We start from the raw sequence: 26,584 nt of genomic DNA, 5'->3' as shown, positions 1-26,584 counted from the left end.
GTTTTAAGCAGAGAGCACAGCACAGACAGCTCTGCTGATCTGACTTCAAGCTTTATACCTTTGTATAGCTGTTCTGATATGCCTAATCTTAATAAATGAACGCACAATGTGTTTACCCAATCTCTTATGAGTGATTGGTGCCTTTTATATTATGATAAAAACACAAGACTCCGGACTAGCTGCCATTTGCCAAGGCTCCCCACAATGTCTGGATCTTCTCCAAATGCCAGGGACAATCCCTGGCTACTGTCTTCTATTGTTGTCTTTCCCGCCCAGCAGCTTGAAGGCTGGCTGGCTGCCAAACAGAAAATAGAATTAATAAAACTACTGAAGAGGTCCTAACATTAAATTTGGCAGGATCCTCCATGCTTCTGGCATTTCTGAATTTCTCAGCTGTTTTGCCCTCTCTCCTCTCCATAAATATCAGGGCAATAGTGTCTGGCCTCATTAAATGACTACACTGTTGGGTACCAGAAGGCAATATGCTTGTGAAATTCTCTCGTTGCATGAGTGTTCAGGAGAGCAAGGGGGAAAAAGTAGAGATAAAAGCTTTCTATTTTGTTTGTTAACACTCCTGAGAAGCACCTTATGATATTTTACAACATTAAAGATCATATCCATACAAGCTGTTGCTGTTTGTTGCAGTGCACATTGCTCTTTTGGAAAGCAATAACCCCAGATGATTAAACCCAAAATGGTAAATTCCCTACTCTTGTTCTCCCTGCAGAAAGTCACAATTAAAGAGAGAATAGGTTGGAGAATTGATGCTATAATGTCCAACCCATACACATTTTGGGCGGAATTTTCTTCTTTCATTGGTGGCGAGCTTGAAGAGCATGTAGTTAGGTGGGATGGTGGTGTACTGGAACCTCACCGCCTTCCTGCCCCTTCCAGAATTAAGTTTTGGGTGGGAAGGTCCATGGCTGACCTTCCCATCCCATTGCCTATTGAGGCCCTTAAATGGCCAATTAATGATCATTTAAGGGCCTCATTCCGCTGGTATTAACCCAGGGATGGGCGGACTTGTCACCATCCGGGTAGCTGGCAGTTAAAACCGTGCAACCAGCTTCTCACCTTCTGGGAGGGGTCCCTCAATCAAAGGCATTCAATGCCTGATCGAGGGACTGGATATCAGGAAGGGCGTGCCCGGTGACAACCAACCCTTGCTGCTGACCCCCCTGTACTTCCCCCCCGCAACCCCCACCCTGTGAAATACCCCCTACCCACATTACTTACTTATAGCCAGAATCGCTCTGCGACCCTGGGACTCCAGTGCCTGTCCTTCCGGCAGCAGCCACCGTCTCCCCAGTGGCGCTGCTGAGCATAAAAGCTGCTGGCCTCTAATTGGCTGGCGGCTCTCACTAGGTGAGATGTCCACTCCCGGGGTCCTGATCCCAGGATAAGGCCCTCCACTGGCCTCACTGCTACCTGATTGGCTTGTGATCTGGCTGCCCTTCCCAAAAAGAAGCAGTGGGGGTCTCCCACTGGCTCTCCAGCTGGCAGGTGAGCCCCCCAACACCTCAACAAGATTCCACCCTTCCAAGTGCAACACTGCTGGGAAAAAAGGATCAATAAATTTACTTCTAAATTTTCCCTGTCTGTACATGTTTCACCAATTGCTATAACCTGTCACCTTGCGGCTTTGGGCAGCAGCTGGAATTTCAGTTTCAGTTTGGAGAGTTGCAGTCACAGAATCATCAACTTTTAAAGTTTTTTTTTTACCTTTATTTAAACACATGTAAAGGGTTAGTGTGCCTAATAAATATTAAACCAGTCTCTTTCTGATCTTCCTTCTCACTTGGCCTCAGCTTCACCTCAGTGGGAGACAAGTGATGGTGTTTATCCACTACAGCTCAAGCACTCATTCAAGTTGTCGTGGAGCTTTCAACAATTGTCATGAGACAGCCTGATTCCAAACTATAGCAGTTTCACACAACAACATCAAACCATAAAACTTAGCATGTCCAGTTACTATGGAGCAGCAACCAACAAAGCTACACACTTCCTATTCCCAATAGGCCTATACTTGCTAGAGTTCAGAAGGATGAGAGGAGATCTAATTGAGTTATATAAGATGCTAAAGGGGATAAACAGAGTAGACTTGGAGCGGATGTTTCCCCTTGTGGGGCATTCTAGAACAAGAGGCCATAGTTTTAGGCTAAGGGGTGGTAAATTTAAATCAGAGATGAGGAGGAATTACTTTTCTCAAAGGCTTGTGAATCTGTAGAATTCATTACCTCAGAGTGCAGTGGATGCCGGGATGCTGAATAAATTTAAGGAGGAGATAGACAGATTTTTAATTAGTAACAGGTTGAAAGGTTATGGGGAGAGGGCGGGAAATTGGAGTTGAGGCTGAAATTAGATCAGCCATGATCGTATTGAATGGAAGAGCAGGCTCGAGGCTCTGAATTGCCTACTCTTGCTCCTAGTTCTTATGTTCTTATGTTCCAAATCTGCAAGTTGGAGGAAGCCTTGCTCGAACTGTATAGCGCTGTGGTCAGACTATGTTTTGAATATTCGGGTCAGTTTCAATTCTTGAGACACAAAGGGAACACGCAGTGCTTGGAAACTGTGCATAGACAGGAGAAATGTGGGATCCTCAATCGAGGAAAGAAGCATCCAGGAGAAGCATGTTATGGTAAATTACATGGAAGGAGTAAATTCTGAACATCATTTCAAGTTTATATGTGGTAGCAGGATGAAGTAGCATAAGGATAAACTGGAGAAAGGTACAGTTTGTCCTAAAGGTGGGAAGCTCTTCTTCACTCAAAAATGATCAACATAAAGAGCAGACTTCTGAACATGACACCAGGGTCTGTCTGACTTGCACCTTTTTAGACCCCTCCACTATTTCTAAATCGTCAGACAATTTCCAACACCCAGTACTGAATGAATGAAATTTCCTCCAGCTTGATATTGCTAAGGCCAAATCCATTGTCTTCAGTCTGCACCACGAACTCCATCCCCTAGCCTGACTCCATCCTTTCCCTTGGCAACTGTCTGTCCAGACTAAACCAGACTATTCACAATCTTGGTATCATATTTGACCCCAAGATGAGCTTCCTACTGCCTATTTGCACTGTCACTAAGGAAGCTTGTTTCTACCTCCATAATATTGCCTGACTCAGCCCCTGTCTCAGCTAATCTGCTGCTGGGACCTTCATTCATTCCTTTGCTACCTCTGGACTTGACCAGCTGGTCTGGCTGGTCACTGCTGTTTCATCCTCTGTTAACGAGCTCCCCCAAAACTTACTGCGCGTGTTCTAACTTGCACTAAGTTTCTTTCTCCCTTCACCTCTGTTTGGTGACCTACATCTGATCCTGGTTGAGCAACGCCTCGATTTTAAAATTCTCATCATTGTTTTCAAATTCTCCACATGGTCTCATTCCTACCTATCGCTGTAATCTCCTTCAGCCCTACAACCCTCCCAAATATTTGTCCTCTACTATTTCTGGCCTCTTGAGCATTCCTGATTTTAATCACTCCACCATTGGTGGATATACCTGCTGATGCCAGCGCCCTAAGCTTTAGAATTTCCTTCTTAAACCTTTCTGTTATTTTACCTTTCCTTCCTCCTTTGAGATACTCCTTAAAACCTACCTCTACAACCAAACCCTAATTTCTTTTTATGTGGCTCAATGTCAAATGTTGTTTGATTACACTCCTGTGAAGTGCCTTGGGACATTTTATTACTTCACATAAATAAAATCTGTTGCTGTTATAATGTGGAATGATGGGTTTTTCTCATCATTGTCTATCTGCCTTCATCCTTATTCAACATCTTCACAATAGAATAACAACGTATTTGGAGTAGAATTAAAAATTGTTGCAGTTCTTTAATCATTCATTTTGCCGACATTCAGAGCTGATTCAGGCTGCGTTGGCCTCACATTGAATGATACAGTTCATACCATAATAAGATCATATGGAAAATGTTTCATGCTTGGTGGGAAGGTCTTCCTCAACTTCATAAAATAACAGATTAGAGTCATTTTAGGGGTTTGTTTACTATAGTTACCTAGAGGAACAAAAATTAGAAAATGCTAATAATGCCATCAACTCCACATCACTCTCGGGCAAAGTGTAGTTCTGAGCTTTTGCTCTTGCAATAAGGCTACTGGCTGCTCTCTCCAACTACCAAGCATGTTAATTTTTTAAATGTTAGTAAAGAACTGAACAGAGAGTCAGCTAATTGTTAACATTAAAGAGCTTAAAAGTCATATTTAAAATAGTTAAATGTTGGTTGGTGAGAAGCCAAAACGGTGTGAGACTGCCCCCTCGAGGTGATTTCACACTACTTGCCAGGATTTACCATGTCCATCTTCACTTCCCAGTTAAATTATCCCATGTGTCATTGTATAGCCAAAACAGGTTCACAAACTAGCACAAATGGGCCCAGTAGTCTTCAGTTTAAGTTGTGGTCCCTAAAAGTCTGTCTACTGCTGATTGTTACTCCCAGGATATCTTGTTAATTCTACATATTCTAAGGTATGACTGTTACTAATTAATTGCTGATTAGTATCAGTTAATAGTAAACAGAGGAATATTTGTCGTCTTTCGCTCTGTCAACATAGGTAGAACTAGGAATGATGTCGTGCTCAGAAAGTTTGAGGAGTTAGGACCCAAATTAAAATGCAGAATATTGTTACCTAAGCCATGCACCAATTGACATAGGGTCAGGCAGATAAGAGAATTAATCACATGGCTCAAAGAGTGGTGTGAGAAGGAGGGGTTGTGATTCATGGGACACTAACATCAGTACTCAGAGAAGAGGGAGCTAGCTATTCCATTGGGATATGGTCCACTTAAACTGGGCTGCACAGTCGTATAACTAGGACTGTGAACAATGCTTTAAGCTAACTGGGGTGTAGGGAGATTTAGGAATCTGAAGAGAAAAATCAAGGTAGCGGAACAGTGTAGTGGTGTGGGTAAAGACAAGCAGAGCGGGACAGGAAGGGACAGAGAAATAACAGTAATTTTGCATTACTGAGTAAAGTCTATGCAGGGAATATTTGCAAAAATATGAAATTAAAGGTTCTTTATCTGAATGTATGAAGCATCTCCAATAAGATAGATGAATAAGTGGCATTAATAGAGGTAAATAGTTTTTATTTAATCGCCATTACAGAGACATAGTTACAAGGTAACAATGATTGGGAAATAAATATCCTGGAGTACATAATATTTTGGAAAGACAGAATGGCAAAGGAGGCGAGGTAGACATGATAGTAAATGATGACATAAGGACATTGGTGAGAAAGGATCTGGGCTCAGAAGATCATGAAGTAGAATCAGTTGGGATGGAAATTAGGAATAACATCAGTCAGAAAACCCTGGTGGGAGTAGTTTATAGGTCCCCTGACAGTAGGTATACCATTGGTCAGAGCATTAAACAAGAAATTATTGGAGCTTGTAACAAAGGCTATGTAATAATTGTGGGGGTTTAATCTTCACATAGGCTGGGAAAATCAAATTGGCAAGAGTGGTCTAGAAGATGAGTTTGTAGAATGTTTTTCTGACAGTTTCCTGGAGGAATATGTGGTGGAACTGACTAAGGAAAAAAGTTATTTTAGATCTAATATTGTGTAATGAGGCAGGATTTTATTATTAGTATCATAGTAAATGATCTGTTGGGAAATCGTGATCATAATACAAATTGAATTCCATGTTAAGTTTGAAAATGACATTCTCCAATTCCTTAGATTCGGGAACGGCCCCATTAAATTGGAAGTTGGCAAATGTAATACCATTTTTGAAGAAAGGAGGGAGAGAGAAAAAACAGAGAACCACAGGCCAGTGAGCCTGACTCCTGTCGTTGGGAAAATGCTCAAATCTATTACTAGGAAAACCTTAACAATTGACTTAGGAACGCATAGTATGATTAGAATAAGTCAGTATTGCTTTACAAAAGAAAAGTCCTGTTTGACAAATTTATTAGAGTTTTTTGAGGATGTAACCAGTATGGTAGACAAAGAGGATCCAGTAGATGTAATATCCTGGATGTACAAAACACATTTGATGAGGTGCCATTACCCCAACTCCATGAGCCCTTATCCTGCATATATCTTGCATATATCTTAACATGGAAAATGCATATGTATTAGCATGAACAGAGGGTTGGTTGACAGACAAGAAGCAAAGAGCAGACATAAACAGGGCAAGTTAGCTGGCTGTGACTAGTGGAGTGTCGCAGTGCTGGGGCCTCAGCTATTTACAATGTATATTAATGACTTAGATGAAGAGACAAAGAGTAACGTATCTAAGTTTGCTGACCATACAAAGCTAGGTGCTAATGTACACTGTGAGGAGGACACAGAGAGGCTACAAAGAGATATAGACAGGTTAAGCAACTGGGCAACAAGATGGCAGATGGAGTATAATGTGGGGAAGTGTGAAGGTATTCAGTTTGCTAGTAAGAATAGAAGCATAGAATATTTTTGAAAGGTGTGAAACTTTTAAGTGTTGATGTTCAGAGATATTTGGTTGTGCTCATGTAAGGAACTCAGAAAGTTAGCATAAAGGCACACGAAGCAATTAGGAAGGCAAATAGCATGTTGGGCTTTATTGCAAGAGCAATGAAGTAGAGGAATCAAGAAGTCTTGCTAAAATTGTACATGGCATTGGTGAGACCACCTCTGTGTGCAGTTTTGGTAAACCATATTTAAGAAAGGATATAGTTGCAGTGGAGGCGGTACAGCGAAGGCTCACTAGGTTGGTTCTTGGACTGAGAGGGTTGTCCTGTGATGAAACGCTGACTGAATTGGGCCTATATGTTTTATGGCGTTTAGAAGAATAAGAGGTGATCTAATTGAAACATAAGATTCTGAAGAGGCTTGATAAGGTAGATGCTGAAAGATTGTTTTTACTGGTTGGGGCAATCTATAATACAGGGGTTGGGGGAGGGGGGGGGGGGCACAGTCTCAGGATAAGGGACTGATCATTTAAGACTGAGATGGGGAAAAATTACTTCACTCAAATTATTGTGAATCTTTGGAATCCTCTACCCCAGAGTATTGTGGATCCTTCATCATTGGATATGTTAAAGGCTGGGATAGACAGATCTTTGGTCTCTCAGGGAATCAAGGGATATGGGAAGCTGGTGGGAAAGTGGAGTTGAAGCCTGAGATCAGCCTTGACCATGTTGAATGGCAGGACAAGTTCAACAGCCCATATGGTTTACTGTAGCCTTATTTTTAGAGTTACATTTAATGAAAGGTACTTTTCATCTAGCAGCTGAAATGGCATCCAATGAAAATATAGGGGAATATGTATATTCTAATAATAAATGAGTGTCATCAGCACACATTGTTATTTGTTTGTTATTACGCAGGGCCATGTGTACCAACTAACGACTAGAACTAGACCAAGGATCAATTAATTGAGGACAACACATTGTAATAATGTATAGTTCAGTCATTTGTTTTCAGTGTGCTCAAGATTTTACTTAGTTAACTCAGATTTTAAAAAAATGAATTATCTGTATTAGCTCTAATTGACCAGTCGGGTGAGTGACTAGGTGAACTGACAGTTAAACAAGCCCTTGATTTAGACTAAAACACCATTAAACATGCAGCATGGCAATAATCCACAGACTAGCCTGGTTCTCACAAGGTTAACTGCAGAGGATTGTTTTGAGAATAAAAATCAATTTTTTAAAATAGGAATGAAAGATCATCACACCGAAACATCAGCATTCTATGAAGTCCAGGTGACAGAATGAGTTTAACTGTTCAAATGCTGGTGGAGGAATTGAAGAAAATGCTTTTTATACAATCAAAAGTACTTCTTAGACTTGGTGTCCAATGAGACTGTGATCAGGGACATCAGAGGCCAAATCAGATAAATGATAATTACTTAAACTCAAGTGAAGCACATTTGTTAATACATAGAGCATGTTCAATGGGAGTTGATGAAATATGGGCTGTATTACATAACTGTGGAGCACCAAATAACTCAGGCATGACAAAACTGTCATGTGCTGTCACTGCTTTCGTTAGGCAACGTAAGTGAAAATACCAAAAAATTCATCTTTTTAACATAAGTTTTTTTTGTTAGGATCCCTCCTTACCAAATGTCATTTTCCAGTTCAGACTATGGACAGTATAGCCTAAACCCGGGTCTTTGTCAATGCCATTCTGTAGCTGGACTTGCCTTCCAAGTCTGACTTTGCCTATCTCCCAATATGAATGCATCCTGCAAAAGCCATCACTATTCTGTTCCAGCCTGCCTGAGGCTAGGAATTCACAGTAATTAGGACACAAGCTCAGAAACAAATTCTATCATTCTGTAGTATAACAACAACAATTTATATTTATGCAGCAGCTTTAACATAAGGAAATGTTCCTAGGTGCTTTAGAGTGGCATTATAAACAAAGTATTTACAGCCTCGAGCCACATGAGATATTAGGTGAGATGAACAAAAACTTGGTCAAACAGGTAGATTTTAACAAGTATCTTAAAAGAGGAAAGTGAGAAGGAATTCCAGAATATGGGGCCTGGGCATACAGCCACCAATAGTGGAGCAATTGATTCTGAATGTACAAAAGACCAGAATTAGAGAAGAGAAAGTATCTCGGAGAATTGTGGCATTGGAGAGATTACAGAAATAGGGAGTGGAAGGCCATGGAGGGATTTGAAAACAAGAATGAGAATTTGAAAATCAAGCTGTTGCTTGACTGGGAGCCAATGTAGGTCAGTGAGCACAGGGGTGATGGGGAGCGGAATATGCTGTGGGTTCTGAGGCAGGCAGTAGAAATTTGGATGACTTCAAATTTACAGAGGGTAGAATGTGGGAGAACAGCCAGAAGTGTTTAGGAATAGTCAAATCTAGAGGTAATAAAGGTATGCATGAGAATTTCAGCAGCAGATGAGCTGAGATGGGTGAAGTTACGCAATGCGATGGATATAGAAATTGGCATTCGTAAAGGTGGCACGGATATGAGGTTGGAAGCTCATCTCAAGATCAAAGTTATAAGTTGGTTATTATGCCAATACTTAGTCTGTGACAACACAAAAATGTTACTGAGGCTGTACTCATATTAATGATGAGCACAGCCAAAATATTTGTACTATAATGGAGTCAATAATTCTCAGTCCTATGTCTTTTGTTCTGTTCATTCTCACTTCTCTATCTTACACTCTTTAATTCTTTTAATGGTTGTCCATTTAAAATTTCTAATCAGTGCTAGGGTGACTAATGCTCACTTCAGAATGTGTGAGATTATCAAGAAACCAATTTGAATTTTAAATTAAAAAAATTAAAAAAGCAGGATTGAAATAGCAATGATAATCTTGAAGGTCAGTGCATGTTGGCGTTCTTGGGGACAGACACGTTCTGGGCTAACAAAAATTCAAACAGAAACTTAAAGAGGAACCCTCTGTATTTGAAGAATAGCTGAAAATACAGTTTACCTTTTGATTTGTGCTAGGTGTTATTTTAGTGCTGTTTTTGTCTGATTGTGTTTGGAGGGTTTTGTCCAAGAGATTCGGATGGTGAATTTTTAAATCCAACAATTAAATTGAATTTCAGTGGGAAGCCCTCTGTTTATTTGGTGCATGAGGAAGCGGATGAAAGGGCCGATGCAAGGGAGATCAGATTGTTTTAGTTGCAGACTTAACAATGAAGCTGTATCACATGGTGGAGGTACACCTTGAAATGACAGAAGAAAATTAACTTTGCAGGCTCCTTTTCACTTAGGAGGCAGTGACAGAGTTGTACCGCCTCCTGGGCTTTGACCTTCAGTCAAGTTGGCACAACTAGTTGCTGTCAAGGTGAACCTGATCTTTTATACCTCAGGCTTATTTCAAGCTGTTATAGGGGATGTGAGAAATATCAGTCAATCTGCTGGTCCCAAACATATCAAGTGTATGGTTCATATATGAATAACAGTCACTAACTCAAAGAACAACAGCAACACCAACTTGCACTTACATGAGCCTAACACTTCACAAAGGGAACAGGTATCCCAGCAGTAGTTGGGCGAAGAATTAGGGGAGGTGAACATAGGTATAATTGAAGAGGTAGATTTAGGGGGAGTTTTAATTCCATCCTCCCAGTAGAAACCAAGTTGAATGGGACTTGTCTATCTTTTCCTATTCCATTGTTGGTTTAAGCTTCTCTTTTCTTGGGTGGTTGAGGCACCCACATGGTTTTGTGGAGAAAAATTTGACAAGGATTACAAAGCAGTATTTCCTCTCATGAAAAAATGTTTTCACAAGCTTTACATTTGAGAAGGAAAAATAATTGGAAGAGATCAGCAATATTCTCCCTCTGGCAAAGCTGTAGGTAAGTGTCTCGACAAATCTCATTTGAATTTACATCATCACATTGCATGGTTCTACACATTAACGAAAGATTTTTTAAATACTTAATCATGAAGACAATTTCCTTTAGGAGGGCAATGTTGCTGTTGTAATGTACAGAGGCCAAAAATTACAACAATAACTTGCATTTACATAGCACCTTTATGGTAGTAAAATGTCTCAAGGTGATTATCAAACATATCTTGAGATGGAGCCACATGAGATATTAGAAAAGGTGACAAAAAGCATGGTCAAAGAGGTAGGTTTTAATGAGTGTCTTAAAGAAGGAGAAAGAGCTAGAGAAGCGGAGAGGTTTGGAGAGGGCATCAGCAGTTGTAGTGATTGAAGGTATAATCTTTCCTATTGCCTTTTAGGGGATCAAGTGATTGTTCTGACAAATGAGCCCTAAGCATGGATAATCCTGGGGGTGCAGCTTTCTAGTCATGGACCTGGTTCAAGCATGTAGCTTTTAAAAGAGCTCTATAACAAAGTTATCTGTTCCAAGTAAGAAACCTGTCCCGTACATCAAGTTAATTACATTTGGCGCCGAGGATAAAATGGCTCCGATGCCACGCTCACCTCGTGAATGTGAGTACATCAATTCTTAAGGAACGAAAGAAAAGCATACTCACTAGTCATGCCACTTTTTGGCAGAATCGACTTTTATAAAACGACCATGGAAGACTGGAGCCAGTACGTACAGCGCCTAGGTTTTTATCCGTGGCGAATGAAATAACAAAGGAGGAGAAGCAGAAAGCAATTCTTTTAAGTGTCTGTGGGAGCAAGACATATAACCACAACCACAGTGTGACGGCCCTGAATGTGTCCAATTCTAAATCTTTTAACAAATTGGCAGACCTTGTGGAGATGCGTTTTCAGCTGAAGCCATCAGTAAAAATGCAGAGGTTTAAGTTTAACTCCAGAGTAAGGGCCCTGGGAGAGCCTATCGCAACTTATATCGCAAAGTTGAAGCAGTTGGCTGTGCACTGTGACTTCAGAGATCCACTCAATGACATGTTGTGTGACCAGTTGGTTTATGGCATTCACAATGACACCATTCAGCACCGTTTACTTGCAGAATTTAACATCGATTTGAAGAGCACCATGAAAACAGCGCTAGCCATGGAAACTGCTTCAAGGGACTCGCAGGCTTTACAGAGTGTGCAACATGGTGCTGTTCTTCAGTTGGGGCAGGAACCTACTGCTGGGCATGGCGCGAAAACTAGAGAGACAGCAGCAAATTAGGAGACAGTCTAAGCTGCTCGAAAACCGTAAAGGCCTAGTGGAAGTATTTCAGCAGCAATTCAGAAGTCAATCTGTTACAGATGTGGGGATAACCATGTACCGGAAACCCGCAGATTGAGGGAGGTAGGATTCCATTACTGCCAAAAAAGGGCACTTAGTAAAGCAATGCAGGGTGAAATGAAGACAGCCAATCGGACAGCAGACCAAGATGATTGAAATGCATAATATAACAGAACCAGAAGCTGCCGATACTGCTATCTATTCCCCATACAATGTTGAAGCAGTAAAAACTGAACTAATAACCGTCACCTTTCAAATGAATGGGAATCCTCTAGTCATGGAGGTAGACATAGAAACCTCAACCACCATGGTGGGAGAACACACATTTAAATACTTAAATGAAGGTACCCAGCCACTGAATCTGGAGCAAACCACAGCTCAACTGAAGACATACACTGGAGAAGGTAAAGAGCATCGCCACAGTACCTGTGTCCTGTAGGCAACAGACAACCCAGCTTTCAGTGATCATAGTGATAGGTGAAGGACCTAGTCTCCTGGGCTGCAATTGGTTACAAAAAATTAAGCTCAACTGGTCAGAAATATTTCAAGTCAGAACAGGAGGAACTCCTGAGCTGTTAAGGATGTACAACAGTGTATTTCATGACAAATTGAGAAAGAATAAAGGCCTACAAGCAAAAATATAAGTAGATTCGGAGGTGACACCCTGATTCTTTAAGGCCAGACCTGTGCCTTATGCCCTAAAGGACAAGATGGATGCAGAGTTGTGCCACTTAGAGAAGCTAGGCATCATCCAGCCAGTCCAATTTTCAAAATGGGCAGTGCCCATAGTCCCTGTGATGAAACCTGATCAAGCTATTCGCATTTGTGGAGACTACAAATTAACCGTGAACAAGGCTGCTAAACTAGATAAATATCATATCCTGAGGATAGTAGATTTGTACGCTAAGCCAGCTGGAGGCTAAGCTAGCTGGATATGAGCCATGCACACCAGCAGCTAGAGCTGGACAGCACATCTAGAGGGTATGTAACCATCAACACACACAAGGGCCTGTACCAATATACACGCCTTCCCTTTGGAGTATCATCTGCACATGCAATCTTCCAAAGGACCATGGAAAGTCTACTGTAAGGACTTCCCCGAATAGTGATGTACCTGGATGATGTCCTGATCAACAGAAGCCGAACATTTGGCCAACCTATAAGAGGTTTTAAGAAGATTTTTGGAAGCTTGTATATGATTGAAGAAAGAGAAGGGTACTTTCCAAACACCAGAAGTCACTTACATGGGTCACTGAGTGGATGCCACGGGGTTGCATCCAGTAGAGGAGAAAGTCAGGGCAATCAGACAGGTGCCCTATCCTACCAGTGTCACTGAACTCAAGTCTTTTTTGGGCATGATAAATTATTATAGTCGCTTCTTGCCAAACTTGTCAACAGTGTTAGCACCTTTACAATTACCACTGAAAAAGAACCATTGGTGGTCATGGAATTCGCAACAAGAAGAAGCCTTTGTAAAAGTCAAGAAGCTATTACATTCATCATGTCTACTAGTACATTATGACCAACCAAAAGAATTAGCATTAAGCTGTGATGCATCTCCTTATGTTGTAGGAGCTTCGTTGTCACACATGTTGGAAGATGATCTCGAAAGTCCAATAGGCTATGTCTATATCTCTCTGCAGCTTAGAAGGGTTATTCACAACTTGAAAAAGAAGGTTTATCAGTAATATTTGGAGTGAAGAAATTCCATCAGTATCTGCATGAAATACATGTCACCATAGTGTCGGACTATAAACCATTAATGTGTTTAGTTAGTGAGGACAAAGCCATTCCGCCAGTAGCCTCAACAAGAATTCAACATTGGGCTTTGATTTTATCAGTGTATGAATACACCTTTATGCACTGTCATGGTGTGCATATTGCAAATGCAGACATACTCAGTCATCTTCCATTGCCAGATAGCATTGTATATGCTCCAGTGCCACAAAAAGTTGTACTTGTGTTGAATTTCTTGGGCTCTTCACCTTTATGTGCGAAGCAATTAAGGAATTGGGCAAACAGGCATCCAATTTTAACAAAAGTCCGAGACCAGGTATTGCAAGGATGGTCAAATTCACCAGTGTCTGAAGAGATAAGACCATCCCATGCCCGTAAAACAGAGTTAAGTTGTCAAGACAGAATCTTTTTGTGGGAATCAAGAGTCGTCATCCCTTTGCAAAGAAGAGAACCACTCTTTACAGGGCTCCACTGTGCACATCTAGGCATATCAGAGATGAAGATGCTTGCACAAAGCTATGTCTGGTGGCCGGGCATAGACAGTGGCATTGATAGCATGGCCAAACACTGTATCCAGTGTCAGCAACAACAGAGGTTGCCCGTTTCTGCTCCACTGCATCCATGGGAGTGCCCTGATCAACCCTGGGTTAGACTACATATAGATTACGTAGGTCAATTTTTAGGTACCATATTTTTATTGATCATCAATACGCATTCTAAGTGGAGGGATGGATGTGAGGTTAGGTCACTGACATTGTGTGCAACTATTGAAAAGCTGCAACAATGTTTTAGTATACATGGCCTACTGGAAGCCATTGTTTTGTATGAAGGTACTGCCCTTACTAATACGGAATTTTGGAGATTCATGAGTTTAAGTGGAAGCATATAATCAAACATATTAAAACAGCACCATATCATCCCTCATCAAGTGGGTTAGCTGAAAGAGCAGTGCAAACTTTCAAATCAGGAATGAGGAAGTTATCCAAAGACACTTTAGAAACTCGACATTCACGTTTTTCTTCTCAATTATCGTACGACTCCTCATTCAACTACAGGTTAAACACCGTCTGAATTACTGATGAAATGCCACCTTCGTACAAGGTTAAGTCTGATGTTTCCAAACTTAGAGGGGAAAGTAGAGAAGAATCAGAGTAGTCAAAAATTGAATCACGATATTCATAGCAAAGCTCAGGGATTTACTACGGGATTTACAGTTCTTGTGCGGAATTTTGAAAATGGACCTAGTTGGGTTCCTGGTATAATTGAATCTGAAGCTGGACCTTGTCATTCTGAGTGGAAGTGGAAGACCGAATTGTTCAAAAACATGTGGGTCATCTAAGGAGTAGAGAGACATTCCAACAACCGGCCTGTAATTGATGTCAAACCTTTAATCCCTGAGGTGACAGACTGACCTAGAGTAGACATACTTGATGTCTCTGGTGAATTGCCTATTCCTGAACTGCTATTTTCTAAGGATGTTCCTGATCATGTTGATCCAGTGGGAGAAACTCAAATGGTAGAGCTACGCCACGCTAACCAAATTAGGAAACCACCTCAGAGACTTAATCTTTAATCACATGATCTGTGTATATATGTATATGTTGTTGATTAAAACATTCTTTGTAAATAAGAAGTGGAAAAAAAAAATTTGGAGGAAATGTAGTGATTGAAGGTATAACCTTCCCTACTGCTTTTATGGGTCACATGATTGTTTTGATGAATGCGTGGGTAATCCTGGTGGCAGAGCTTTCTAGTCATGGACCTGGTTCAAGCATGTAGCTTCTAAAAGAACTCTATAACAAAGTTATCTGTTTAAAGTAAGAAAACTGTCTGGTACATCCAGTTCATTACAGCAGGTGAACTGGTGCCAATGGTAGAGTGACTAAAACCAGGGATAATATTTATGCCATTTTGCCAGGATTTCCACTGATCTGCAGAAGATACGATGGGACTTTGAGAGAACCAATTGGAAGGACAAAGCCTGGATGTCAACTCCTGACTGTACCTGAGGGGGACACAGAAATGTTGGCCGTGTGAAATAAATATCAGATGGCTGCGCATACGGATTTTCTATAATTGTACTGTTTGCAGAGCTGTGCATTCTGTTTTGAAGGGGCAGGTTGTTATTAGCAATGTAGGGCTTATCAAGGCTTTGAGTTGGGATCAGCTAATTCCAGCCGACTCACAAATGCAGCAATGGCTGCAACATCTTTCCTGCTTAAGGAATGACACTTAAAACTGAATTTCAACAGCAGCTTCTGTCCCAGGCTACATCAGCTCCTCTCATACACTTCTTATGCATAAGATGCTTATATTTCACAAGACTGGCCTTCAAGTAGGTGCTGAGGATGAGAGAGGGAAGACAGTTGGGAGAGGGCCAAGTAAGGGCCATCATACACATATTCCATTCCAGAAATGCACCACCTGCCATCTTGGTAAAAGCTCTAGTACAGACACCTTAGAAATAGGAGCAGGAGTAGGCCATTCGACCCCTGAAGCCTGTCCCACCATTCAATAAGATTGTGGCTGATCTGCCCCAGGCCTCAACTCCTCTTTCGTGCCAAATCCTCATAGCCCTCAACTCCCCGATATTTCAAAATCTATCTACCTCCTCCTTAAATATTTTCAGCGATCTGACCTCCACAATTCTCTGGTGCAGAGTTCAAGAAATTCACTACCCTCTGAGAGAAGAAGTTCCTTCGCATCTCAGTTTTAAATGAGTGCACCCTTATTCTGTAACTATGTCCCCTGGTTTGAGATTCCCCCACTAGTGGAAACATCTTCTCAACATCTACCCTGTCAAGCCCCCTCAAAACCTTGTACGTTTCAATAAGATCACCCCTCATTCTTCTAAACTCTAATGAATAAAGGCATAACCTGTTTAGCCGTTCTTGATAAGTCAACCCCTTTATCCCAGGAATCAACCTAGTGAAGCTCTTTTGAACTGCCTCCAATGCCAGTATATCCTTTCTTAAATACGGGGACCAAAACTGTACACAGTACTCCAGGTGTGACCTCACCAACACCCTATACAGTTGTAATAAGACTTCCCTATTTTTAAACTTCAACCCCCTAGCAATACAGGCCAAAATTCCATTTGCCTTCTTAATTATTTGCTGCACCTGCATGTTAACTTTTTGTGTTTAATGCACAAGAACACCCAGATCCCTCTGTGCTGCACATTTTTTGAGTCTCTCTCCATTTAAATAATAGTTTGCCTTTTGATTTTTCCTGCCAAAGTGCATAGCCTCACACTTTCCTACATTAAACTCCATCTGCCAAGCTTTTGCCCATTCACTCAACCTATCTATATCCCCTTACGGATTCCTGATGTCCCCATCACAACATGCCCTCCCACCTATTTTTGTATCATCAGCAAATTTGGATAATTCACACTCTGCCCCCTCCTCTAAGTCATTAATATAGATAGTAAATAATTGAGGCCCTAGGACTGATCCACCTTTCCAACCTGAAAAAGACCCATTAATCCCAACTTTCTGCCCTCTGTGTGTTAACTAATCTTCAGTCCATGCTAAGACATTACCCCAAATACTGTGAGCTCCTATCTTGTGCAATAATCTTTTATGTGGCACCTTATCGAATGCTTTCTGGAAATCCAAATACACTATATCTACCAGCTCCCTTTATCAACTCTGCTTGTTATATCCTCAACAAACTCTAGCAAATTTGTGAAACATGATTTCCCTTTCACAAAACCATGTTGACTCTGATTGCATTAAGCTTTTCTAAATGTTCTGCTATTTCTTCCTTAATAATGGACTTGAACATTTCCCTAATGACAGATGTCAGGTTGATTGCCCTATAGTTTCCTGCTTTTTGTCTCCCTCTCTTTCTGAACAGGGACATCACATTAGTGGTTTTCCAATCCGTTGGGACCCTCCTGGAATCCAGTGAGTTCTGGAATATTTCACCCAATGCCTCCACTATCTCTGCAGCCACTTCCGTTAAAACCCTTGGGTGCAGGCCATCAGGTTCTGGCGACTTGTCTGCCTTTAGTCCCATTAGTTTGTCAAATACTTTGTCCCTCGTGACAGAGACTGTTACAAGATCTTTCCTCCCATTAGCTCCTTGCTTATCTGATGTCTTTGGGATGCTTATAGTGTCCTCCACCGTGAAGACCGATGCAAAAAATTTGTTTAAATTATCTGCCATTTCCCTGTTTCCCATCATCAATTCTCCAGTTGCATCATCCAAGGATCCCACATTCACTTCAGCCACTCTCTTTTTATATACCTGTAGAAGCTCTTGCTGTTTGTTTTTATATTACTTGTCAATTTACTTTCATATTTTCTCCCTCTTTATTAGCTTTTTAGTCATGTGTTGCTGGTTCCTAAAAAACTCCCAATCCTCTGACCTACTACTAGTTTATGCCACTTCGTATGCCTTCGTTTTTGATTGGGTACTCTTCTTGACCCCTTTGTTAACCACAGGTGGTTCATCCTTCTCATCGAGTCCTTCTTTTTGATCAGGATAAATTTTTGCTGAGCATTATGAAATATCTGCTTAAATGTCTGCCACTGCTCACCCACTGACCTTCCTCTTAGTCTATTTTCTCAGCCCGTTTTAGACAGCTCTTTCTTCATACCTCTGTAATTGCCCTTATTTAAGTTAAGGACACTGGTTTGAGACCCAAGTTTCTCACCCTTAAACTGAATTTGAAATTCTACCATGTTGTAATCCCTACCCCCCTAGAGGGTCCTTAACTACGATATCTCTTATTAATTCCACCTCATTATGTATTACTAGATCTAAAATAGCCTGTTCCTGGATAGGTTCTGCAAGGTATTGCTCTAAGTAGCAATTCCTAATGCACTCTACAAATTTGTCTTTCATGTTACCCCTGCCAATCTGATTTGTCTTGTCAATATGCAGATTAAAATCACCCATGACAATTGTGGAACCCTTCCTGCACACCTCCATTATTTCCTGATTTAGACTTTGTTCTATAGTGAGGCCACTCTTCGGGGGCCTATAGATGACTCCCACCCCTGTGACTTCTCCCTGTTGCTATTCCTTATTTCCACATCACTATCTATTGCACCTATGTCATTACTCACCACTGCACTGATACCTTCCTTTATTAACAAAGCTATCCAACCGCCTTTTCCTTTTTGCCTATTTTTCCAGAATGTTGAATACCCTTGAATATTGAGTTCCCAATCTTGGCCACCCTGCAACCACATCTCTGTAATAGCTATCAAGTCATATTCACTTATTTTTATTTGTGCCGTCAATTATAAATGCTGTGTGCATTCAGAGAAAGAGTCTTAAGCTTTGATTTTTTACCATTATTATTAATTCTGGTTCTAATTTCTGCTGCACTCTTCTGCTTATATTTTCGGTGCCTTCCTGTCACACTTTAATTATCGTTTGCCTCTTCACTACCCTGCACTTCTGCTCTCTCATTTCCTCTTGATTTTTTAAACTTCCCTTCCATTGAACCTTCCCCCCCACTAATTAGTTTAAAGTCCAATTTACAACCCTAGTTATATGATTCGCCAGGATATTGGTCCCAACATTGTTCAAATGAAGCCCATCACAACGGAACCGCTCTCTCCTTCCCCAGTACTGGTGTCAGTGCCCCATGAATTGGAACCCATTTCTCCCACACCAACCTTTGAGCCACACGTTTATCCCTCTAATCTTAATTACCCTACACCAATTTGCACGTGGCTCAGGTAGTAATCTGGAGATTATTACCTTTTGTGTTTCTGCTTTTTAATTTAGCCCCAACCTGCTCATAGTCCCTCAGCAGAACCTCTTTCCTAGTCCCACCTATGTTGTTGGTACCTACGTGGACACTCCAAGTTCCTTTCCATCCCAGAAGAGATGTCCTTAACCTTGGCACCAGGTAGGCAACACAGCCTTAGGGATGTTCTCTGTCTTTACTGCAGAGAACAGTACCTATTCCCCTAGCTATGCTATCCCCTATAACTACTACATTTTTCTTTTCCTCCCCCATTTGAATGTGGCTCTGTATGATGGTGCTGTGGCCAGTTCACTCATCCTCCCTGAAGGCTGTGGACACACCGGGAAAAAGAACCTCGTACCTACTGGACAAAGCCACTGGCTGAGACTCCTCCAGAGCTAAATTCTGGATCTCCATACCTGCCTCACTCACAGTCACACCCTCCTGCCTCTGACCATGGTCCATATTTGATGTAATTAATCTAAGAGGTGTGGCTGCCTCCTGAAACACAGTGCCCAGGTAACCCTCCCCTTTCCTGATGTGTCGCAGTGTCCGCAGCTCAGACTCCAGCTCATCAACTCTCAACCGAAGCTCCTCAGGCAGCCAACACTTGCTGCAGATGTGGTCACCGTGGATCGGACAGGCATCCACCAGCTCCCACGCACTACAGCTGCAACACATCGCCTGCCCAGCCATCTCTATTCTATTTAATTAATTAATTTGGATGTTAAATATTTTATAAGTGAATTTCTTAACTGTACTCTTCAGCTGTAATAACGTCTCCTGATTTAAACCACTTGGCCAATCAAAAGAGACATGGAAGAGATACCCACCAATTGCCTACCTGTTTTTCCTTTGACGTCACACTTCAGCTCTGACAAGTAGTAAAAGGTTGAAGGGGCTCTCTGCCACCAGTTTTTATCTCCTGCCACCACTGCCCTTCTCATGCAGGTCCGCTATCCGTGTGCTGATATGGAGAATAAGGAGCTGGGAGGAGCAGAGTACCCACCTTGGCTCCACACTGGCCCCAAAGATCATTTATGCCTGTTTTACACCTGTAAATTTGGCACTGTGCCACAAATTTCTAGGCCAATATTTTAATAGCTTATTATATCCAGCCCGAGCTTGGAAAGAAGAAATGTTATCTGTTGACAGAAAAAAAGTTGCCTTTGAAGTAAGAGACAGATTTGCACTAGATGCGGTGAAAGGTGGGAAAAAGGACGTTTTGCCCTCCGGCTGCAATGGTGGCTTTTCGCGCTGTATCGTCCCATTCCCGCCGCGCCCTGCCTCATTAATTATGCATTCACAGGGAACACCCCAGATTACCGCCTCAGATTTGCCCACCACACAGTGACCTCAGCATTTCCTTGTTCTGGGCACCATATTTAAAGCACACCAGAGTGCATGCCTACTTTGTGTCCACAGACCATGACTGCCCCAAGAAGCAAAGAAGACGGCAGCCCCCAAATTTAGCGACTCCTCTCTGGGGCGCCTGCTTGGTGCAGTGGAAGGCTGACACAATGTCTTATAATCCTGTTCTGGCCGCGGGAGGTCCACCACAGTCACCAATCCAGCTAGTAGGCAGTGGTCTGCAGCACCAGAGCACAGAGGAGATCAGCCATCCAGTGCAGGAAGAGGATGAATGCTCCCATCCATTCCTCCAGGGTAAGTCAACCACCTCATCACCCTCAACTCACGCGTTCTCAGATTCATCACACGCACCCTCACATCTCCATCAGGCTCATATCCTCTTGAGCTTGCGCCTTCATCCCGTCCATGGCTCTGCTCATCACATAAGCATTCCATGTAGCGCCATGTGTCCTGCTTATACACTCTCCAACTGTTTTCATGCAGGAGAAGCAGGACGGGATTTTCCAGCCCTGTTGCAGGTGGGATCCACTATGGGTGAGGCAGCGCCCCAGCCAGGAGTCCATTTACTTGCAGTGGGACCAGAAGATCACTGCGGCGGGCGGGTGTGGAAAATCCCACCCGCTGTCTCACAACAGCAGGGAGAGGTCCCAGACCGGGGTGGGAGTGGCCCCTCGCTCACTTTGAGGAGCATGCCACTACGCTGACTGGTGAGGACGTGGATTGTGTCTGAGGCGACGGTGAGTTCGGCGGCGAACATCTGTGTGAAGATCCTGCACCCCATCATCCCTCTCTCAGTGCAAATGTGAGTGCTCGCTCTCCTGCTTTTGATTCTGCTGTCATGCAATAATTATCTCTACTGTAGTTCATGGAGACCCTGCTCCAGCAGAATGCGGAGATGCATGCAGATCTACACTACAACGCGGTAGCCATGGGTGAGTTCCTGCAGTGCCAGCGCGAGAGGGAAACGGGGCACCTTGATGTCCCTCCAGGTGCTTCTTCCCCTCAAGGAGTTAGGCCGGGGCCTTCTGGCGCCCGAAGGGAGGAGGAGCGGCAGCTGAACACACCGAGTCATTCACTCAGGAATCTCGGAGGCTGCCTTCTCCCTCTGAGTCCCCTTTGCCTGTGATCACCTCAACCTCATCCTCTGTCACTGTAGAGGGAGCAGCTAGCCCACAGGAAATCAGCCAAAGCAAGCCAGGGACCTCAAGTCCTCAGCTCTCCAGAGGACGCAGGCCAAAGTCATCAGAGGCAACAGGGCCAACCATTACACAGGCTGTGGGCAACCCTGCTGCAGATGTCAGGGCAGCGCCTAGAAGAAGTGTTAGGCCTAGGAAAGTTAAGAATTTCTGATCATAAGTGGTTGCACAGGTGAACACATTTTGTCACTTTATAATCTGCAAGTATGTTCCCTTTCACAGAATAATGTGTAATGGTGTCTTTCAGTCCTCCCACCGCCCCCTCCCCAACTAGCAGTTCAGCTGCACACAGCCGGAACTTGAGTGATTCTGGAGGGCGAAGTGTGTGTGTGGCAGGGCCTTTCAGAGCCTCGTGCAAGCACTCTCCCACACACGCGGAGCTTTCCTCCATCGCATTCACCTCAATGTCCCGAACATTTTCAATGCTGCCTGTTGGGGTTCTCTTTCAGTTCTCCATCTGAGCCAACCTGTATCTCTAATCACCCAATGATCACACTCCCATGCAGCACCTGTGCCCATCCAACATGAGGGTCTGCTCACTTTCAATTTGAGAGAAACAGTAGTCATCACATTTTTGCTCAGCGTCTCCATCCTTTCCCCTCCCCCAGCCACCCATGTCCTTTCCCCATCATTGTTGAACCCCCTGGCATCACTTTTCAACTCCCCACTGTCACATACCAACCCAAACCCTTGTCTTTCCAGGATGTCCAGATGAACATGCACATTCCCTATCTTCCTGAGAATCCCGCCCCCATCCACATTGACCTCCCCGACCTCCTCCTTCCCCAGGGTCTGTGTCTGCCTCTGAGTTCCCACCAACCACCCTCGCTGTCCCTTCTACCACTATCATCGCACCCACACCCTCCCATCCTTCTGGCTCACTCTGCCCTCTCTCATACTCACCATTCCCTCCTACCACACCCACCCTCAGTTTGGTCTCCAGGAGGCAGTCATTGACTCCACAGGCCCCCTAACTTGCACGTTCATCTGGACATTCCCCCTCTCACCTCCACCCTTACTCCCTCCTCCATCCTTATTCCCTCCTCCACCCTTACTCCCTCCTCCACCCTTACTCCCTCCTCCACCCTTCCTTCTCCCTCAGAACTCCTTCCTCTCCCCAAACTCCTTCCTTCCCTCTGAACTTCTTCCCCCCTCCGAATTCCTTAATCCCACACAAAGTCCTTCCCCCATCCAAAGTTCTTCCCCCTCCAAAGTCCTTCCTCCCCTTGGACTCCTTCCCCCCTTCTAATTCTTTCTCCCCCCGAACTCCTTCTTCCTCGCTGGAATCCTTCCTCCCTCTGAAGTCCTTCTTTCCCTCCAAAGTTCTTCTCCACCTCTGAACTCCTTCCTCCCCCTGGAATCTTCCCACCCTCCAAACTCCTTCCTCCCCTGAAGTCATTCCCTCCTCCAAACCCCTTCCTTTACACCTTCTTCCCCCCTTACACCTACCTCTCCACTTGCCACATTTTCTCCGTTACACCCACCTCCTCCCTCCCCCCTCAACCTCGCCCGCTGACACCCCCGGAACTTTTGTTCCCCACACCCCCTCCCACCCCCACCCCAGTAGACCTTCCTCTCCCACCCACAGCTGGACCTTCCTCATCTCTTTCTCGCTGATCATCTGCAGCAGCCCATGGCCAAGACCCTGGATGCCAACAGAGAACCTCCCATCTTCCATGAACTGCTTTACGGCAGAGCCATGATCATGAGAATTCACCAAGCATATGGTGCACATGTTTCTCCAGGGTCTGGTAGCTGTAAGGCTCCAGTATCTTCTGCTCTCGGATGTCTGCAATCTGAGCAAGGTCCTAACAGTAAGCCCCGACTTCTGCTTGTCACATTTGTCCAAACGTGTTCTGGGCCGGCCTGTTTTCCCGCTGGCGTAATGGAAAATCTGGCATAGGCGGGATAATTCCGGCCGGGCTTTACTTTGCATCCCATTAATGGGATGTAAATCGGGTTCACGCTGGCCTCCAACGGGATTGGCTTTCCGCTATGGCAGACTCTATCGGATGATCAGCAGGTCTGGCAGCATCGGCGGAGAAGAAAAGAGTTGACGTTTCGAGTCCTCATGACCCTTCGACAGAACTTGAGTTCGAGTCCAGGAAAGAGCTGAAATATAAGCTGGTTTAAGGTGTGTGTGTGGGGGGCGGAGAGATAGAGAGACAGAGAGGTGGAGGGGGTTGGTGTGGTTGTAGCGACAAACAAGCAGTGATAGAAGCAGATCATCAAAAGATGTCAACAACAATAGTACAATAGAACACATAGGTGTTAAAGTTAAAGTTGGTGATATTATCTAAACGAATGTGCTAATTAAGAATGGATGGTAGGGCACTCAAGGTATAGCTCTAGTGGGTTTTTTTTTTATATAATGGAAATAGGTGGGAAAAGGAAAATCTTTATAATTTATTGGGAAAAAAAAAAGAAGGGGGAAACAGAAAGGGGGTGGGGATGGGGGAGGGGACTCACGACCTAAAGTTGTTGAATTCAATATTCAGTCCGGAAGGCTGTAAAGTCCCTAGTCGGAAGATGAGGTGTTGTTCCTCCAGTTTGCGTTGGGCTTCACTGGAACAATGCAGCAAGCCAAGGACAGACATGTGGGCAAGAGAGCAGGGTGGAGTGTTAAAATGGCAAGCGACAGGGAGGTTTGGGTCATTCTTGCGGACAGACCGCAGGTGTTCTGCAAAGCGGTCGCCCAGTTTACGTTTGGTCTCTCCAATGTAGAGGAGACCACATTGGGAGCAACGAATGCAGTAGACTAAGTTGGGGGAAATGCAAGTGAAATGCTGCTTCACATGAAAGGAGTGTTTGGGTCCTTGGACGGTGAAGAGAGAGGAAGTGAAGGGGCAGGTGTTGCATCTTTTGCGTGGGCAAGGGGTTGTGCCATAGGAGGGGGTTGAGGAGTAGGGGGTGATGGAGGAGTGGACCAGGGTGTCCCGGAGGGAGCGATCCCTACGGAATGCCGATAAGGGGGGTGAAGGGAAGATGTGTTTGGTAGTGGCATCATGCTGGAGTTGGCGGAAATGGCGGAGGATGATCCTTTGAATGCGGAGGCTGGTGGGGTGATAAGTGAGGACAAGGGGGACCCTATCATGTTTCTGGGAGGGAGGAGAAGGAGTGAGGGCGGATGCGCGGGAGATGGGCCGGACACGGTTGAGGGCCCTGTCAACGACCGTGGGTGGAAAACCTCGGTTAAGGAAGAAGGAGGACATGTCAGAGGAACTGTTTTTGAATGTAGCATCATCGGAACAGATGCGACGGAGGCAAAGGAACTGAGAGAATGGGATGGAGTCCTTACAGGAAGTGGGGTGTGAGGAGCTGTAGTCGAGATAGCTGTGGGTGTCGGTGGGTTTGTAATGGATATTGGTGGACAGTCTATCACCAGAGATTGAGACAGAGAGGTCAAGGAAGGGAAGGGAAGTGTCAGAGATGGACCACGTGAAAATGATGGAGGAGATTGGAAGCAAAATTAATAAATTTTTCCAAGTCCTGACGAGAGCATGAAGCAGCACCGAAATAATCATCGATGTACCGGAGAAAGAGTTGTGGAAGGGGGCCGGAGTAGGACTGCAACAAGGAATGTTCCACATACCCCATAAAGAGACAGGCATAGCTGGGGCCCATGCGGGTACCCATAGCCACACCTTTTATTTGGAGGAAGTGAGAGGAGTTGAAGGAGAAATTGTTCAGCGTGAGAACAAGTTCAGCCAGACGGAGGAGAGTAGTGGTGGATGGGGATTGTTCGGGCCTCTGTTCGAGGAAGAAGCTAAGGGCCCTCAGACCATCCTGGTGGGGGATGGAGGTGTAGAGGGATTGGACGTCCATGGTGAAGAGGAAGCGGTAGGGGCCAGGGAACTGGAAATTGTTGATGTGACGTAAGGTGTCAGAGGAATCACGGATGTAGGTGGGAAGGGACTGGACAAGGGGAGAGAGAAGGGAGTCAAGATAACGAGAAATGAGTTCTGTGGGGCAGGAGCAAGCTGAGACGATCGGTCTACCGGGGCAGTTCTGTTTGTGGATTTTGGGTAGGAGATAGAAGCGGGCCGTCCGAGGTTGGGCAACTATCAGGTTGGAAGCTGTGGGAGGGAGATCCCCAGAGGAGATGAGGTCAGTGACAGTCCTGGAAACAATGGCTTGATGTTCAGTGGTGGGGTCATGGTCCAGGGAGAGGTAGGAGGAAGTGTCTGCGAGTTGACGCTCAGCCTCCGCGTGGTAGAGGTCAGTGCACCAGACAACAGCTGTTGTTGTCTGGCGCACTGACCTCTACCACGCGGAGGCTGAGCGTCAACTCGCAGACACTTCCTCCTACCTCTCCCTGGACCATGACCCCACCACTGAACATCAAGCCATTGTTTCCAGGACTGTCACTGACCTCATCTCCTCTGGGGATCTCCCTCCCACAGCTTCCAACCTGATAGTTGCCCAACCTCGGACGGCCCGCTTCTATCTCCTACCCAAAATCCACAAACAGAACTGCCCCGGTAGACCGATCGTCTCAGCTTGCTCCTGCCCCACAGAACTCATTTCTCGTTATCTTGACTCCCTTCTCTCTCCCCTTGTCCAGTCCCTTCCCACCTACATCCGTGATTCCTCTGACACCTTACGTCACATCAACAATTTCCAGTTCCCTGGCCCCTACCGCTTCCTCTTCACCATGGACGTCCAATCCCTCTACACCTCCATCCCCCACCAGGATGGTCTGAGGGCCCTTAGCTTCTTCCTCGAACAGAGGCCCGAACAATCCCCATCCACCACTACTCTCCTCCGTCTGGCTGAACTTGTTCTCACGCTGAACAATTTCTCCTTCAACTCCTCTCACTTCCTCCAAATAAAAGGTGTGGCTATGGGTACCCGCATGGGCCCCAGCTATGCCTGTCTCTTTATGGGGTATGTGGAACATTCCTTGTTGCAGTCCTACTCCGGCCCCCTTCCACAACTCTTTCTCCGGTACATCGATGATTA

This window comes from Carcharodon carcharias, chromosome 2 (genome assembly GCF_017639515.1).
Source record: "Carcharodon carcharias isolate sCarCar2 chromosome 2, sCarCar2.pri, whole genome shotgun sequence".
NCBI classification, from domain to species: domain Eukaryota; kingdom Metazoa; phylum Chordata; class Chondrichthyes; order Lamniformes; family Lamnidae; genus Carcharodon; species Carcharodon carcharias.
Note: the sequence above shows the minus strand (reverse complement) of the source record.